The sequence below is a fragment of the Triticum urartu genome, chromosome 3, assembly GCF_003073215.2.
Source record: "Triticum urartu cultivar G1812 chromosome 3, Tu2.1, whole genome shotgun sequence".
In the NCBI taxonomy this organism is placed as follows: domain Eukaryota; kingdom Viridiplantae; phylum Streptophyta; class Magnoliopsida; order Poales; family Poaceae; genus Triticum; species Triticum urartu.
In genome coordinates this window covers 641,579,562-641,593,915 of record NC_053024.1, presented here as the reverse complement: position 1 = coordinate 641,593,915, position 14,354 = coordinate 641,579,562, and positions in this window count along the sequence as shown.

The following is a 14,354-nucleotide window of genomic DNA, read 5'->3' as shown; positions in this document are numbered from 1 at the left end:
CGGCAGAAGAGAAAAAGAAGAAGTTAGGCGCTGCAAGATGCATCGCCGCCTGGCCGGTCGAGCCTGACCGGCCGGGACCCCCTTCGAGCACCCGAAGGCTCGAATGCTACACACAGTGGAAGCGCCGGCGTGCTCCGCGAGCGCCGAGCCGCGCCAGCTGTCTTCGGCAAACTCTGCCTCGGCAACACGAAAACGAATGTGAGCTCCTCACCCGCATATTTTTTGCACCACACAATCACGGATAACCCCGAGCGATGCTCGGGGGCTATCTCCGCATTTTATTACAGTTGCATCACTGTTCACCCCGGCGCCAGCCAGAGTTGGCTCGGGGGCTGGCCGCTTGGCCTGAGACGTTCCCGCAGACGGCTTAGTACCGTACGCGGTACCAAAGGCCCACTCTTAGTCATAGATCGCAGAGCGGCTGTCCGACTAGCAAGAGTGAACGCTGGAGGCCACCCACGCGAAAAACGTCCGGGAAGAAAAACGCTTCGGGCGACCCGACCGTTTCCTTTATAAGTATCTTCTCGGTTAAATCCACTCTCAGAGTCTGAGTACTGTACACTCCACTTTGCGGCCCACTCTCAGCCACGGACCGCAGAGCGGCTGTCCGGCGAGCGAGAGCACAAGCCAAAAGGCGGAGGGAACACGAAAAAGATTGAAGGGGGTGTCGGTGTCAAAACCGGCGGATCTCGGGTAGGGGGTCCCGAACTGTGCGTCTAGGCCGGATGGTAACAGGAGGCAAGGGACACGAAGTTTTACCCAGGTTTGGGCCCTCTCGATGGAGGTAAAACCCTACGTCCTGCTTGATTAATATTGATGATATGGGTAGTACAAGAGTAGATCTACCACGAGATCGGAGAGGCTAAACCCTAGAAGCTAGCCTATGGTATGATTGTTGTTGTCTATGTTGTCCTACGGACTAAAACCTCTCCGGTTTATATAGACACCGGAGAGGGTTAGGGTTACACAAAGTCGGTTACAATGGTAGGAGATCTACATATCCGTATCGCCAAGCTTGCCTTCCACGCCAAGGAAAGTCCCTTCCGGACACGGGACGGAGTCTTTAATCTTGTATCTTCATGAGTCCGGCTGAAGGTATAGTCCGGCTATCCGAACACCCCCTAATCCAGGACTCCCTCAGTAGCCCCTGAACCAGTCTTCAATGACGACGAGTCCGGCGCGCAGATTGTCTTCGACATTGCAAGGTGGGTTCCTCCTCCAAGTACTTCATAGAAGATTTTGAACACAAAGATAGTGTCCGGCTCTGCAAAATAAGTTTCCACATATTGCCATAGAGAAAATAATATTTACACCAATCTAATCTGCTGACGTATTCCGTAGTGTGACACACCACGGCCAAGCCTTTATCCGAGTCGTCTCATTATCTCACCTCAGCGCGTCATGCGAGGCGGTTTCCTTGGCACGTCTTGTTAAAGCAGAGATCGTGTCCCCTTATTCCGGGATTCTCATCAATACGGGCGTGGGTAACCCAACCGTGCCATTGATTACGGCGCTTGGAGATAAGCGAGTTTTACCAGGCTGGTGGGGACACGTAGTTGCGTCCACCCATATAAGGGGATAAGGATCCACCTTTTTACTTACGCCTTCTTCCTCCTTCGCCTATCCATTCTTGCGCACTCGAGCTCCAGCGCCCAAGTCCGCACTCCCCACCTCAACCTTCTCCAGCCATGTCCGGAGCGGGAGGCAAGTGGATGGTCTCCTCCGTCATGGAGGGACACATCAAAAAGCTGAGGAAGGCCGGATACCTGTCTAACGACATCGCGTACCGGCTTCCCGAAAAGGGGTGGCTCATCCCCACCCCTAGGCCCCATGAGAGGGTGGTGTTCCTCCCCCATTTCCTTCGCGGACTAGGCTTCCCTCTCCACCCATTTGTCCAGGGGCTCATATTCTACTACGGCCTGGATTTCCATGATCTGGCCCCAAACTTTGTCCTCAACATCTCGGCATTTATCATCGTGTGCGAGGCTTTCCTCCGCATCCGCCCCCATTTCGGCCTATGGCTCAAGACTTTCAATGTCAAGCCGAAGGTGGTGCGCGGCAACCAGGCGGAGTGCGGAGGCGCCATGGTGGGAAAGATGGCCAACGTCCAATGGCTCGAGGGCTCCTTTGTGGAGACCCTGAAGTGGTGGCAATCGGGGTGGTTTTACATCACCGAGCCGCGCGACACCGAATGGGTCGCACCCCCCGAGTTTCGATCCGGACCTCCTACGCGACTCACCTCCTGGAAGCAGACGGGCCTGTCGTGGGGTAAGAAAGGAGAGCTGACCGGACTCCAAACATGCATCCAAACCCTAGTGGACAAGAAGCTCAAACTTGTCAACGTAGTCCAGGTTATGCTCATCCGCCTGATCCTCCCGTGTCAACAACGGGCTTTCAACCTGTGGGAGTTCGACCCGGCGCGGCACCAAAATCTGAGCAGGCTCTTCGACATGACGTATGAAGATGCCTGGAAGGTGATTTTCAAGGGCGCCGAGGCTCCCGCATTCGCTACCGAGGATCGCGGATTCAGTACACAGCGTCATGCTCATGCGGTAAGCTGTTTTTTCCTTTTACAGGGTATCAGTTTTTCATAGTTTGACTCCATGTGGGATCTAACTCCCTTACCTTTGACAGGATTGGCAGGTGACATCCGGACAGATCAACTGTCCGACTCCTTTGCCCGAAGGCCCAGCGGACGCTCGCTTGGCGAAGCTGCTGGTTCCGGCACCCTATGTGGTGCCGGAGAAGAAGGCTGCGAAAAAGGCCACGGGGACTCGAAAGAGTACCCGGCGCCAGGAGGTATCGGATCCATCATTCGACGGTTCCGAGGCGCATTCCTCCCGTGAAGACGAGGAGGAAGAAGAAGAGACCTCTCCCCCTCCAGCGGGAGGAGAGAAGAAAAGGAAGGCCGCCCTCTCTGGGGAGGCCGGAGGGTCCAAGAAGGGAAAAACCCTTCCTCCGGACTACTCCACTGACGCCGACAATAGCAGAGAGGAGTGGCAGCCCAGGGCCAAGCCCCTGGCAAAATCGTAAGTATCCGGATACTAGAGTAATTCATAATATTCGTTTATTGCACAGCTTTCCCTTACGTCGAATATGTTTATGCAGCCCGCCCAAAGACCGGCTCGACGCGTCGTCGAGCGGTTCACTGGACTCATCGAATGTGAACTCACTTTCGACGGCTTCCTCCCCCCACCCTACGGACGACACTGAAGGGTTGTCCCAGCAGGTTCCAAGCCGGGAGGAGGTGGCCCTGGAGGCGCCGCAAGGCGACCTCCCAGACTCCAGGAGTAAAGGGGATGAAACCTCCCAGGGCTCCAAGTCCGGCTCTAGGCCGGACACCACTCCGGAACATTCAAAGGTTCCAAAGTCCGGCGGGGGACCTCCTTCCAAGAGGAGAAAACCCACCGTGCCGGTGGCCCCCATCCAACCGGAGGCGCCGGACAATCTGTTGGAGGCGCTCCAAGGCGCCTCCATCGACAAGGAGCACCGCACCATTATGAGTGCGGTGGTCCAGAAGGTTCAGTCCGCCAAGAGCGGACTGACTGAAGCTTGTACTAGCCTTTTAACAGGCTTTGAGGTAAGTAAAGAATGTGTAAATAATATTACCGCATAGACAGTAGCCCCTGATGCTCTGTTTGGCGTTCGGGAAGAAAAGTCGAATAGAGGATCAAATAAAATTCGCAGGAGTCTAACAAAAATGAGTCAATATGCGTTTGCAGGCTTCTCTGCTTGCGTCCGCCGCACTGACTGCGGCAGTGGACACGCTAAAGCAGAACCTCGAGCGGTCCGAGCAAGAGCTCGGGCGTGCCAAGAAGCAGATCGAGGACAATGAAGGTAAGAAATACCTTGTTTTTAAATATATATAAAAAGGTGCAATTGCAAAAAATGACAGGATTATCATGGCTATTGTAGGGGCCACGTCTGAGGTGGCGACCCTTAAGCAAGCGCTGGTCGAGGCCGAGAAGAGGGCGGCCTCGGAGCGCACCGAGCGGGAGAAGTATGAGGCCGAGGTTGGCAAGGTACGGAAAGAGCTCCAGGCTCTCATGGAAAAACATGAGAGTTTGGAGCTTGACTCAAAGACGCGAGCGTCCGAGCTCGCGGTGGCTATTGAAAATGCCAAGTCTACCAAGGCCGAATCCCAGAAGACTCTCCAGGAGTTGGATGAGGTGAAGAAGATAGCGACGGGTAAGGCATTCTTTATGCAAAGCAAACACATAAACGTGAGTTACTTGTTACTTACTGAATCCAGAGCTCTCCAGGAGCGTTCGCAGATCTTCCCCGGAGTATGTCCGATGCCGCCGCATTCTATCGAGCCGAGGAGGGCAGCTCGACAGAGAAGGTGTTCTGGTCTCAGTATGCTGAGGCCGGACACCCCGTGCCCCTGAGCGACCAGCTGAAGCAACTAGTCGAGCTCCACAAGGCGGCCGAACAGGCCATGAAGGGCCTCATTGTTCGGCTGTGGCCTGGAGGGGCTCTGCCTGGGAGCTATTTCGGGCTGGTGCGGCAGCTGGTGGAGGCCTGTCCAAGGCTCAAAGTCAACAAGCGCTCTGTCTGCATTGAAGGTGCCCGTAGGGCCCTTGCCCGTGCTAAGGTGCACTTGGGCAAGTTGGATGCTAAGAAGCTTGTGAAGGAAGGGCCACCGCCGGGGAAAGAGCATCGCAAGCCCGAGAATTACTATAAGGATGTTCTGAAGGGTGCCTGCCTTGTGGCGGATGAATGTTCTAGGGATGTAATTTTTGAGTGAAACTTGCTCGTTTTGTCCTGTGCGCTGAAAACTTGTTCATATGCGCTAAGCAATGCTGTTGGAATTTAAAATATTACCTTCTGTGCGGCTGTTTATCAATTCTGAGAGATGGCGAGTCATCGTCTTCTGCCCCCGTGCCGCTAGTGCTGGGGTGTTCGGGGATAAACCCGAGCGCTCTTTTTCCCATGTTTGTGTCCTTCGAGGGAGGCGCTCAGCCCAACGAACAAGGCAATCGGACTATAATGTGTGAACACTCTCACTTAGCCATAGAATTCTATAATTTTAAATTTCGGCGAAGCCCCTGGTATTCGGAAGACCGAGTTCGGGGCGCTATCCACGCCTTGGCCGGACAGAGCCGGCTCCTCGCCCTAAGCGGCATAAGTCTTTAGGGACTCGAAAAACCTCTCGAACAGCGACCAGCTCTCGCTTCATCATGACAGTCAGTTTTAGCTTTCTCCACTGAGGTGCTCGACCCAGCTCAACTGGGGCACAATCACAGTGGTTCTCCTAGTGCTACCTTAGCCGATATAGCGGAACGTAAGGCACCAAAACATAGGAGCAGGGCAAACCCAACTATTGACCCAAGACATGATTCAGAGCCGATGCATATAATGCTATAAGTTCGGGGTGCCGCACTTGTTAAAGTGTTCGGACTTCTCACACCATATTGAGGGGTACTAAAGCCCCTGGCGTATTTTGGCCGTACCAACGTGTACGGGTGCAACATGTCATTAAGGAACATATATAAAGAAAAAAGGTAATGCAAAAATAGACGAAAGCTATGCATTGTTTATTAAAAAGGGTTGTGATCAAAGCAGAACGATACAAATAATGCGATAAGTGAAAGGTTGGACTAGTTAACATGTCCGTTCCAGGGGCAAGCTGCGGAATAGTATGCGAAACAGGTATACTGCTCATGATAGAGACCACCTGGGAGTTCCGTAATGCGGCGTGGCTTGTCTGCTTCCCTGGTTCTTGCATCGTTTGTGCGGCAATTGAACTGCCGAACAGGCCTTCCGAAGGATGGAGTCCTGAAAGTAAGAGAAAATTAAAAAAATCGACAGCCCCTGGTACGGTTTAAGCCGTGTTTCGGGCGTGCCGTGATGGTGCCCCTCCCCCTGTACCCATGGTATCTCTAGAGCGTAGTTATGTATGCGAAGTACTGGCGTCACCTTTTTGCGAGGGTTGGGGTTGGGGCCGCATTGCTATGCCTTCTTGGATCGTGCCAGGCGGTCTTGTTGTAGGTTACTCCGGGCGCGCTTGACGGTGTCCGATCGTTTAGTGGCCGGACTGGAGAACTGTCTGGAGAGGCTGCTTTGTACTTCCGCTGCAAGGGCCGCCGTGTGCTCCTCCGTTCGGAGGGAGCGTTCAGTGTTTCCATTGACCGTAATTACTCCTCGAGGGCCTGACATCTTGAGCTTATGGTATGCGTAGTGCGGTACCGCATTGAACTTGGCGAATGCGGTTCGCCCGAGCAGTGCGTGATAACCACCGCGGAACGGGACTATGTCGAAGATTAACTCCTCGCTTCGGAAATTATCCGGAGATCCGAAGACCACTTCAAGTGTGACTGAGCCTGTACAGTTGGCCTCTACACCTGGTATTACGCCTTTAAAGGTCGTTTTGGTGGGCTTAATCCTCGAGGGATCTATGCCCATTTTTCGCACTATATCCTGGTAAAGCAGGTTCAGGCTGCTGCCGCCGTCCATAAGGACTCTAGTGATATGAAATCCGTCAATAATTGGGTCTAGAACCAATGCGGCGAATCCGCCATGACGGATGCTAGTGGTATGGTCCCTTCGATCAAAGGTGATCAGGCAGGAGGACCATGGGTTGAACTTTGGGGCGACTGGCTCTACCGCGTATACGTCCCTTAATGCGCGCTTCTGCTCCCTTTTGGGGACGTGGGTTGCGTATATCATGTTCACCGTCCGCACTTGTGGGGGAAAACCCTTCTGTCCACTGTTGTTCGGCGGCCGGGGCTCCTCGTCGTCATCGCTATGCAGCCCCTTGTCTTCATTTTCGGTGTTTAACTTGCCTGCCTGCTTGAACACCCAACAATCCCTGTTGGTGTGATTGGCCGGCTTTTCGGGGGTGCCATGTATCTGGCACAAGCGGTTGAGTATTCGGTCCAAACTGGACGGGTGCCTAGGATTCCTTTTGAATGGCTTTTCCGCTGACCAGATTTAGAGCCTCTGAATCCGGCATTAACTGTCGTATCCTCAGCATTGTTGCTGTTAATGCGGCGCTTCTACTTGTTGCGACGCGACCTACCACTACTGTCCCTGGTGTCCGAATTACCAGGGTTCTTGGTCATATTGTTGCTACGAGCAAGCCAGCTGTCTTCTCCCGCACAAAAGCGGGTCATGAGTGTCGTGAGTGCTGTCATAGATTTCGGCTTTTCCTGTCCAAGGTGCTGGGCCAGCCACTCATCATGTATATTGTGCTTGAAGGCTGCTAGGGCCTCAACGTCAAGACCGTCGACTATTTGATTTTTCTTTGTTAGGAACCGTGTCCAGAATTGCCTGGCCGATTCCTCTGGCTGCTGAATTACGTGACTTAGGTCATCGGCGTCTGGGGGTCACACATAAGTTCCCTGGAAATTGTTGAGGAATGCGGCTTCCAGGTCCTCCCAACAACTGATTGATCCTGTTGGCAAGCTGTTAAGCCAATGTCGAGCTGGTCCTTTAAGCTTGAGTGGGAGGTATTTGATGGCATGGAAATCGTCGCTGCGGGCCATGTGGATATGAAGGAGATAATCCTCGATCCATACCGCAAGATCTGTTGTTCCATCATATGATTCGATATTTACGGGTTTGAAACCCTCGGGGATTTGATGATCCATTATTTCGTCTGTGAAGCATAGTGGGTGTGCGGCGCCTTTTTTACTGGGCTATATCACGATGTAGCTCCAATGAGCTTTGTCTACTATGTTCGGCCCTGCCGAATTTGTGGCCGGCGTGACGGTTACCGTCTCGAGCCGTGGGGCGCCCATGCGATCCGTAGATCGATCTTGTTTGCCTTGCCTTGTCCTCCAACATATCTCGTAAGTCCGCATATTCCCGTGCCTTGGTACGGGGTGCGACTTGAGTGGAGGGCCGAGAGGCCTCTCTATCGCGGCCACGAGGTGGCCGGTCGGCCGCATCAAGTGCTTCCTCCTCTAATCGGGGTAGCAACCTGCACTTTGGGTAGCTCTTGGAGCGGCGTTCGAGTTTATGCTCTTCGGCTGCGAGGACTTCAGTCCATCTGTCGACTAGTAAATCTTGATCAGCTCTAAGCTATTGCTGTTTTTTCTTGAGGCTTATTGCCGTGGCCATAAGCCTGCATTGAAAACGCTCTTGCTCGACGGGATCCTCTGGCACGACGAATTCGTCGTCATCGAGGCTTGCCTCGTCTTCGGAGGGAGGCATATAATTATCGTCCTCGACCTCTCTGTCTGCCGCTCTCTCATGAGGGCTGGTTTCTCCATACTCCTGTGCTAAATCTTGCTGGAGGGGGTTTTCTTCAGCGCTTTCCGGAGTATTATTATCTCCCATGCTGGAATCACCGTATTTGTTTTAGCGGGATTTTGAACGGTGCCGCTGACGCCGGCGCTTAGGCTGTTTCTTGGAGGGGTCATCCTCCGCTGTTCCATCGCCATCTCCTTCTTTTGGGGTGTCCATATGATGAGGTGGCTTTCCAGGGCCTAGTAGGTGCTGGTTCTTCATCATCTCCTTCATCGGTGTCCATATCGCCGATGTCTTCGGAGTCGAAGTCGAGCATGTCGGTTAAGTCGTCGACAGTGGCTACAAAGTGGGTGGTGGGTGGGCTTTGAATTTCTTCATCGTCCGTACCCCAACCTTGCTGATCGTAGTCCGGCCAGGGCTCTCCTGATAAAGAGAGACTTCAGTGTCTTCAGGATATCGCCGAAAGGCGAGTGCTGAAAGATGTCCGCGGCAGTAAACTCCATGATCGGCGCCCAATCGGATTCGATCGGCAGGGGCGCGGAGGGTTCGGAGTCCGGAGAGGAGTCTGGCTCCTTGGAGTCACGAGTCTCGCAGAGTACGGGGCTGGTGTTCGGCTCAATCACCGTTGGGATCGCAGCCCCCGAGGTGGCATCCAACCGCCCATCCTCGATCGGCACAGTTGGCTCTGAATTAAGAGTCGAAGCTGATGTGGGTGCGGCCTCCAGGGCACTGTTCGGCGGCAGAGCTAGATCATGCTCGTTGGGACAGTGCGGCGCGCTCATCAGTGGCTCGAATCCGTCGAAGATCAAGTCCCCGCGGATGTTAGCCGTGTAGTTTAAACTTCCAAATCTGACCTGACGGCCAGGGGCGTAGCTTTCGATCTGCTCCAGACGGCCAAGTGAATTGGCCCGCAGTGCGAAGCCGCCGAAGACGAAAATCTGTCCCGGGAGGAAGGTCTCACCCTGGACTGCATCGCTATTGATGATCGTAGGAGCCATCGAGCCTGACGGCGACGACACAGAGGAACTCTCAATGAAAGCACCAATGTCGGTGTCAAAACCGGCGGATCTCGGATAGGGGGTCCCGAATTGTGCGTCTAGGCCGGACGGTAACAGGAGGCAAGGGACACGAAGTTTTACCCAGGTTCGGGCCCTCTCAATGGAGGTAAAACCCTACGTCCTGCTTGATTAATATTGATGATATGGGTAGTACAAGAGTAGATCTACCACGAGATCGGAGATGCTAAACCCTAGAAGCTAGCCTATGGTATGATTATTGTTGTCTATGTTGTCCTACGGACTAAAACCTCTCCGGTTTATATAGACATCGGAGAGGGTTAGGGTTACACAAAGTCGTTTACAATGGTAGGAGATCTACATATCTGTATCGCCAAGCTTGCCTTCCACGCCAAGGAAAGTCCCTTCCGGACACGGGACGGAGTCTTTAATCTTGTATCTTCATAGTCCAGGAGTCCGGCTGAAGGTATAGTCCGGCTATCCGAACACCCCCTAATCCATGCCTCCCTCAGGGGGCTCGAACGAAACCGAGTCGGCACCCTCCGCATAAAACTTACAATGCTAAAAGCAAACATTTGATATATCTACGTGGGCTAACTTTGTCTTTTTCATGATCATTTCCATGAACACTCGCCAAAAAACCTCCGCCCAACTTTGCCAAGTTGCCCGGAGGCTTGGGGGCTACTGTCGGAGTATGGACACGGATACCCCGAAGACGGCGAGACAAGAATTCAAGACATCGGGGCTAGCAAAGCCCCTCTGTCCAACTACCTGGCCAGCGGCTGACTGCTGGCTGCTGACTGCTCCACCAGGCCGAGTGCTGGCTGCCGAGTGCTGGCTGCCGACTGCTCCACCAGGCCGACTGCTGGCTGCCGACTGCTCCACCAGGCCGACTGTTGGCTGCCGACTACTCCACCAGGCCGACTGCTGGCTGCTGACTGCTCCACCAGGCCGACTGCTGGCTCCCGACTGCTCCACCAGGCCGACTGCTGGCTGCCGACTGCTCCACCAGGCCGACTGCTGGCTGCCGACTGCTCCACCAGGCCGACTGCTGGCTGCCGACTGCTCCACCAGGCCGACTGCTGGCTCCCGACTGCTCCACCAGGCCGACTGCTGGCTGCCGACTGCTCCACCAGGCCGACTGCTGGCTGCCGACTGCTCCACCAGGCCGACTGCTGGCTGCCGACTGCTCCACCAGGCCGACTACTGGCTGCCGACTGCTCCACCAGGCTGACTGTTAGCTGCCGACTCCTCCACCAGGCCGACTGCTGGCTGTCGACTCCTCCACCAGGACGACTGCCCGAAGTCAACTGCAGCCGGACGCGACCCCGACGTGACGGCCGTACCCGGCACTGTTCACGTGACACCCCAGCCATCATGTACAATGTCCCTTGTCCCTGGGCACTATTTATGAAGTGACCCAGGGGACAAGGATGACACCCCACCATGCCACTAGCTAGCTAGCTACCATGCCTACATGGCTTACATGCTAAGCTAGCTCCCACTATATATAGCTAGCCATCCACCCATCCTCACACACACGTATGAGCATCACACTCCCACGGCCACACATGGCCAGGCACATGTGCCACACTAGCTAGCTAGCTCTCATTGCTACTGATCTCAGATACAGCTCCAGGAGCACTTTGTACTGCCTGATGTACACCCCAGATATATACTCAGACATGCAGGAGTAGGGGTGTTATCTCTCCGGAGAGCCCCGAACCTGGGTAAACTAGCGCGTGCTACTCGCCTACCTGTCCCTGGATATTCCGGCAGCAGTCTTGCCCTCACACGAAGCCACCTTGTGGCATATGTCGTCTTGCAGCCCCCCGTGAGAATACCACGACAAGTCCTCTCAACAATAATAGCATAATTGGATCACATAACTATCCCTCAACATGCAACAAAGAGTCACTCCAAAGTCACTAATAGCGGAGAACAAACGAAGAGATTATGGTAGGGTACGAAACCACCTCAAAGTTATTATTTCAAATCAATCCGTTGGGCTATTCCTATAAGTGTCACAAACAACCCTAGAGTTCGTACTAGAATAACACCTTAAGACACAAATCAACCAAAACGCTAATGTCACCTAGATACTCCAATGTCACCTCAAGTATCTGTGGGTATGATTATACGATATGCATCACACAATCTCAGATTCATCTATTCAAACCAACACAAAGGACCTCAAAGAGTGCCCCAAAGTTTCTACCGGAGAATCACGACAAAAACGTGTGCCAACCCCTATGCATAGGTTCATGGGCGGAACCCGCAAGTTGATCACCAAAACATACATCAAGTGAATCACATGGTATCCCATTGTCACCACAGATAGACACGGCAAGACATACATCAAGTGTTCTCAAATCTTTAAAGACTCAATCCGATAAGATAACTTCAAAGGGGAAACTCAATCCATTACAAGAGAGTAGAGGGGGAAGAAACATCATAGGATCCAAATATAATAGCAAAGCTCGCGATACATCAAGATCGTATCATCTCAAGAACACGAGAGAGAGAGAGAGAGAGATCAAACACATAGCTACTGGTACATACCCTCAGCCTCGCGGGAGAACTACTCCCTCCTCGTCATGGAGAGCACCGGGATGATGAAGATGGCCACCGGAGAGGGATTGCCCCCTCCGGCAGGGTGCCAGAACGGGTCTAGATTGGCTTTCGGTGGCTACAGACGCTTCTAGCGGCGGAACTCCCAATCTATTGTGCTCATGGATGTTTTTAGGGTATATGGAGATATAAAGGCGGAAGAAGTACGTCAGGGGGGGCACGAGGGGCTCACGAGGGTGGAGGGCGCGCCCAGGGGGTGGGCGCGCCCCCTGCCTCGTGACCTCCTCGCAGATCCCTCGACGTGCACTCCAAGTCTTCTGGGCTTCTTTCCTTCCAAAAATGAGTTCCCTGAAGTTTCAGGTCAATTGGACTCCGTTTGGTTTTCCTTTTCTTCGAAACCCTAAAACAGGGTAAAAACAGAAACTGGCACTAGGCTCTGGGTTAATAGGTTAGTCCCAAAAATGATATAAAAGTGTATAATAAAGCCCATACACATTCAAAACAGTAGATAATATAGCATGGAGGAATCAAAAATTATAGATACGTTGGAGACGTATCATTGTTTAACATAATAAATGTCTTCCAAAGAAAATAGTCCCGCTATCGGTTCCTTTCTTTGGGTTGTCATGCTAAGCATGATCATGAAACCTCAGCTCTAATGTAAGAGCAAAATATTGAGGATTTAGTTTGGGAGGCCACTTACTAGCCCCCGGTAGTGTTCGGCCACAGTCGAGGTCGAGCTGTAAACACTTCGGCCAATGTTACGAATGGCCCGTCATTTAACACAGTCATCGGATCGCTGACCAATTTATGCTTATTGTGACAGTCAGTTTTCGGCTTTCTCCACTGAGGTGCTTAACCATGTGAGCTGGAAGCACAATCGCAGTGGTTCTCCCTTTGCACACCTAGCCGAACAAAGCGGAACGTAGGAGGCAAGCGCAGGAGCCGGGCAACCCAACTATTGACTGAAGACACAATTCAAAACCGATGCATATATAGCAATATCCGAGAATGTTTTTGCCGAAGCTCTAAAGGTGTCTGGTGTTGCACTGTGAGACTTGTGCTGAAAACACACAAATAGTTTGAAAGTGCCATAAGCTTGGAAAACCAAAAAACTTCAGTAAAAACTTGACGTCCGAACAGGATCAAGTGTCCGTTGCCAATCCGAAAATAGGAAAAAAAACTGTGCTTCTGTCGTGCTTTAACATGACACATCCGATCTCAAGACATCATGCGGGTCAGCCTCTGGCTTCAAGCTCCTCATCCCACAGGCGGAGTACTTCTTCGAGGTCAGTTTAGCAAACTAAACTCAAGCGGCTTTCAAAGAGAATACAGGCTATCCGGCTATTAACCATAAACTTGAGTCAAAAAAGGAGCGGTAGAAAAAGACTTTGCAACGACCAAGAAGAAAGCACATTTACTATAAAACAGCTCATATAAATTTTAAGAGCCCCCAAGTGACTTGGGTAAAAGAATTTTATGTATAATGATTGTATGTACCGAAGTACTTATATCATATATGTGTTCACCCGAACTTTAAACGCGTCTTAACCGACCGTCGGCTTCTCCCTCTTCGGCCAAGGGCCGAAAAGTGTCATGTACTCCACCTGTCGAGAGTATCGACGGTGTTTCCGATGACCATGCAATCAGGCCATAAGGGTGTAACATACAAAGCGTGCTCAGGGAACTTATGCTATATTACTCTCAAAGTGTAAGAAGCATCTTCGAAGAAAATAGTACCCCACCGATACCTTTCTTCGGTGCTCATTATTACTATGAGACTTGTGCAATAGATTTTTTGTACTCATGAGTTCCATTGTGTGCCGACCATGATTGAAAACAATAAGAGCGCTAGCTTTCGGCTTCACCCAGTCTGAGGTCAGAACTCAGATGACCCGGTCGTGACAATCGCAGAGGTGCTCCCTTTACTCCCTAGCCGAACAATCGGGAACGTAGGGGTAAACACAGGAGCGAGGCAACCCAACTTGAAAATCGCTTATGTCAATATGGTGCATATTGTGGCGTAATACACGAACAAGGAACGAAGCCGTACAAGTATAATCATATGCAAGAGGAAAAGCTCCATCAAGGGAGCCCCCAAATAAACGGGGTATTTGAATATGCCCTTCACAAACAAAGTTTTGATAAGGAACTTTGTCACAAACAACTTTGTGCCGAAAAGTATAATGCTTGGTCGAACCGAACGAAATTTAAAACTAAATGTTTTTGAGCATGAAAACAACTTAGCTGGTTAATGTGCTCGGTGTTGATGATGCGATTCGGGCTTGTGGCGGGACGAAGATGCCCATTGATCTGTGATAGATCCGACAAGGTTCGTAGTCCTCGGCATGGCCGAGGTCCCAGCCCCCGGGCCCGAGGTGTCCGGGCAAGGAGTTCGGCACTCCGGAGTAGTGACCACCTAATGCAGTCAAAATCGATTACCTGCACACATAAAACAGTGCGGTCCAGGAAATAATATATATATATAATCCTTGCATAATTGCTTTACGCAAAAATAATTTATTTAAAGAAATGTGGCCTGGCGCCGAAGCCAATGTCGATGCAGGGCGTCAG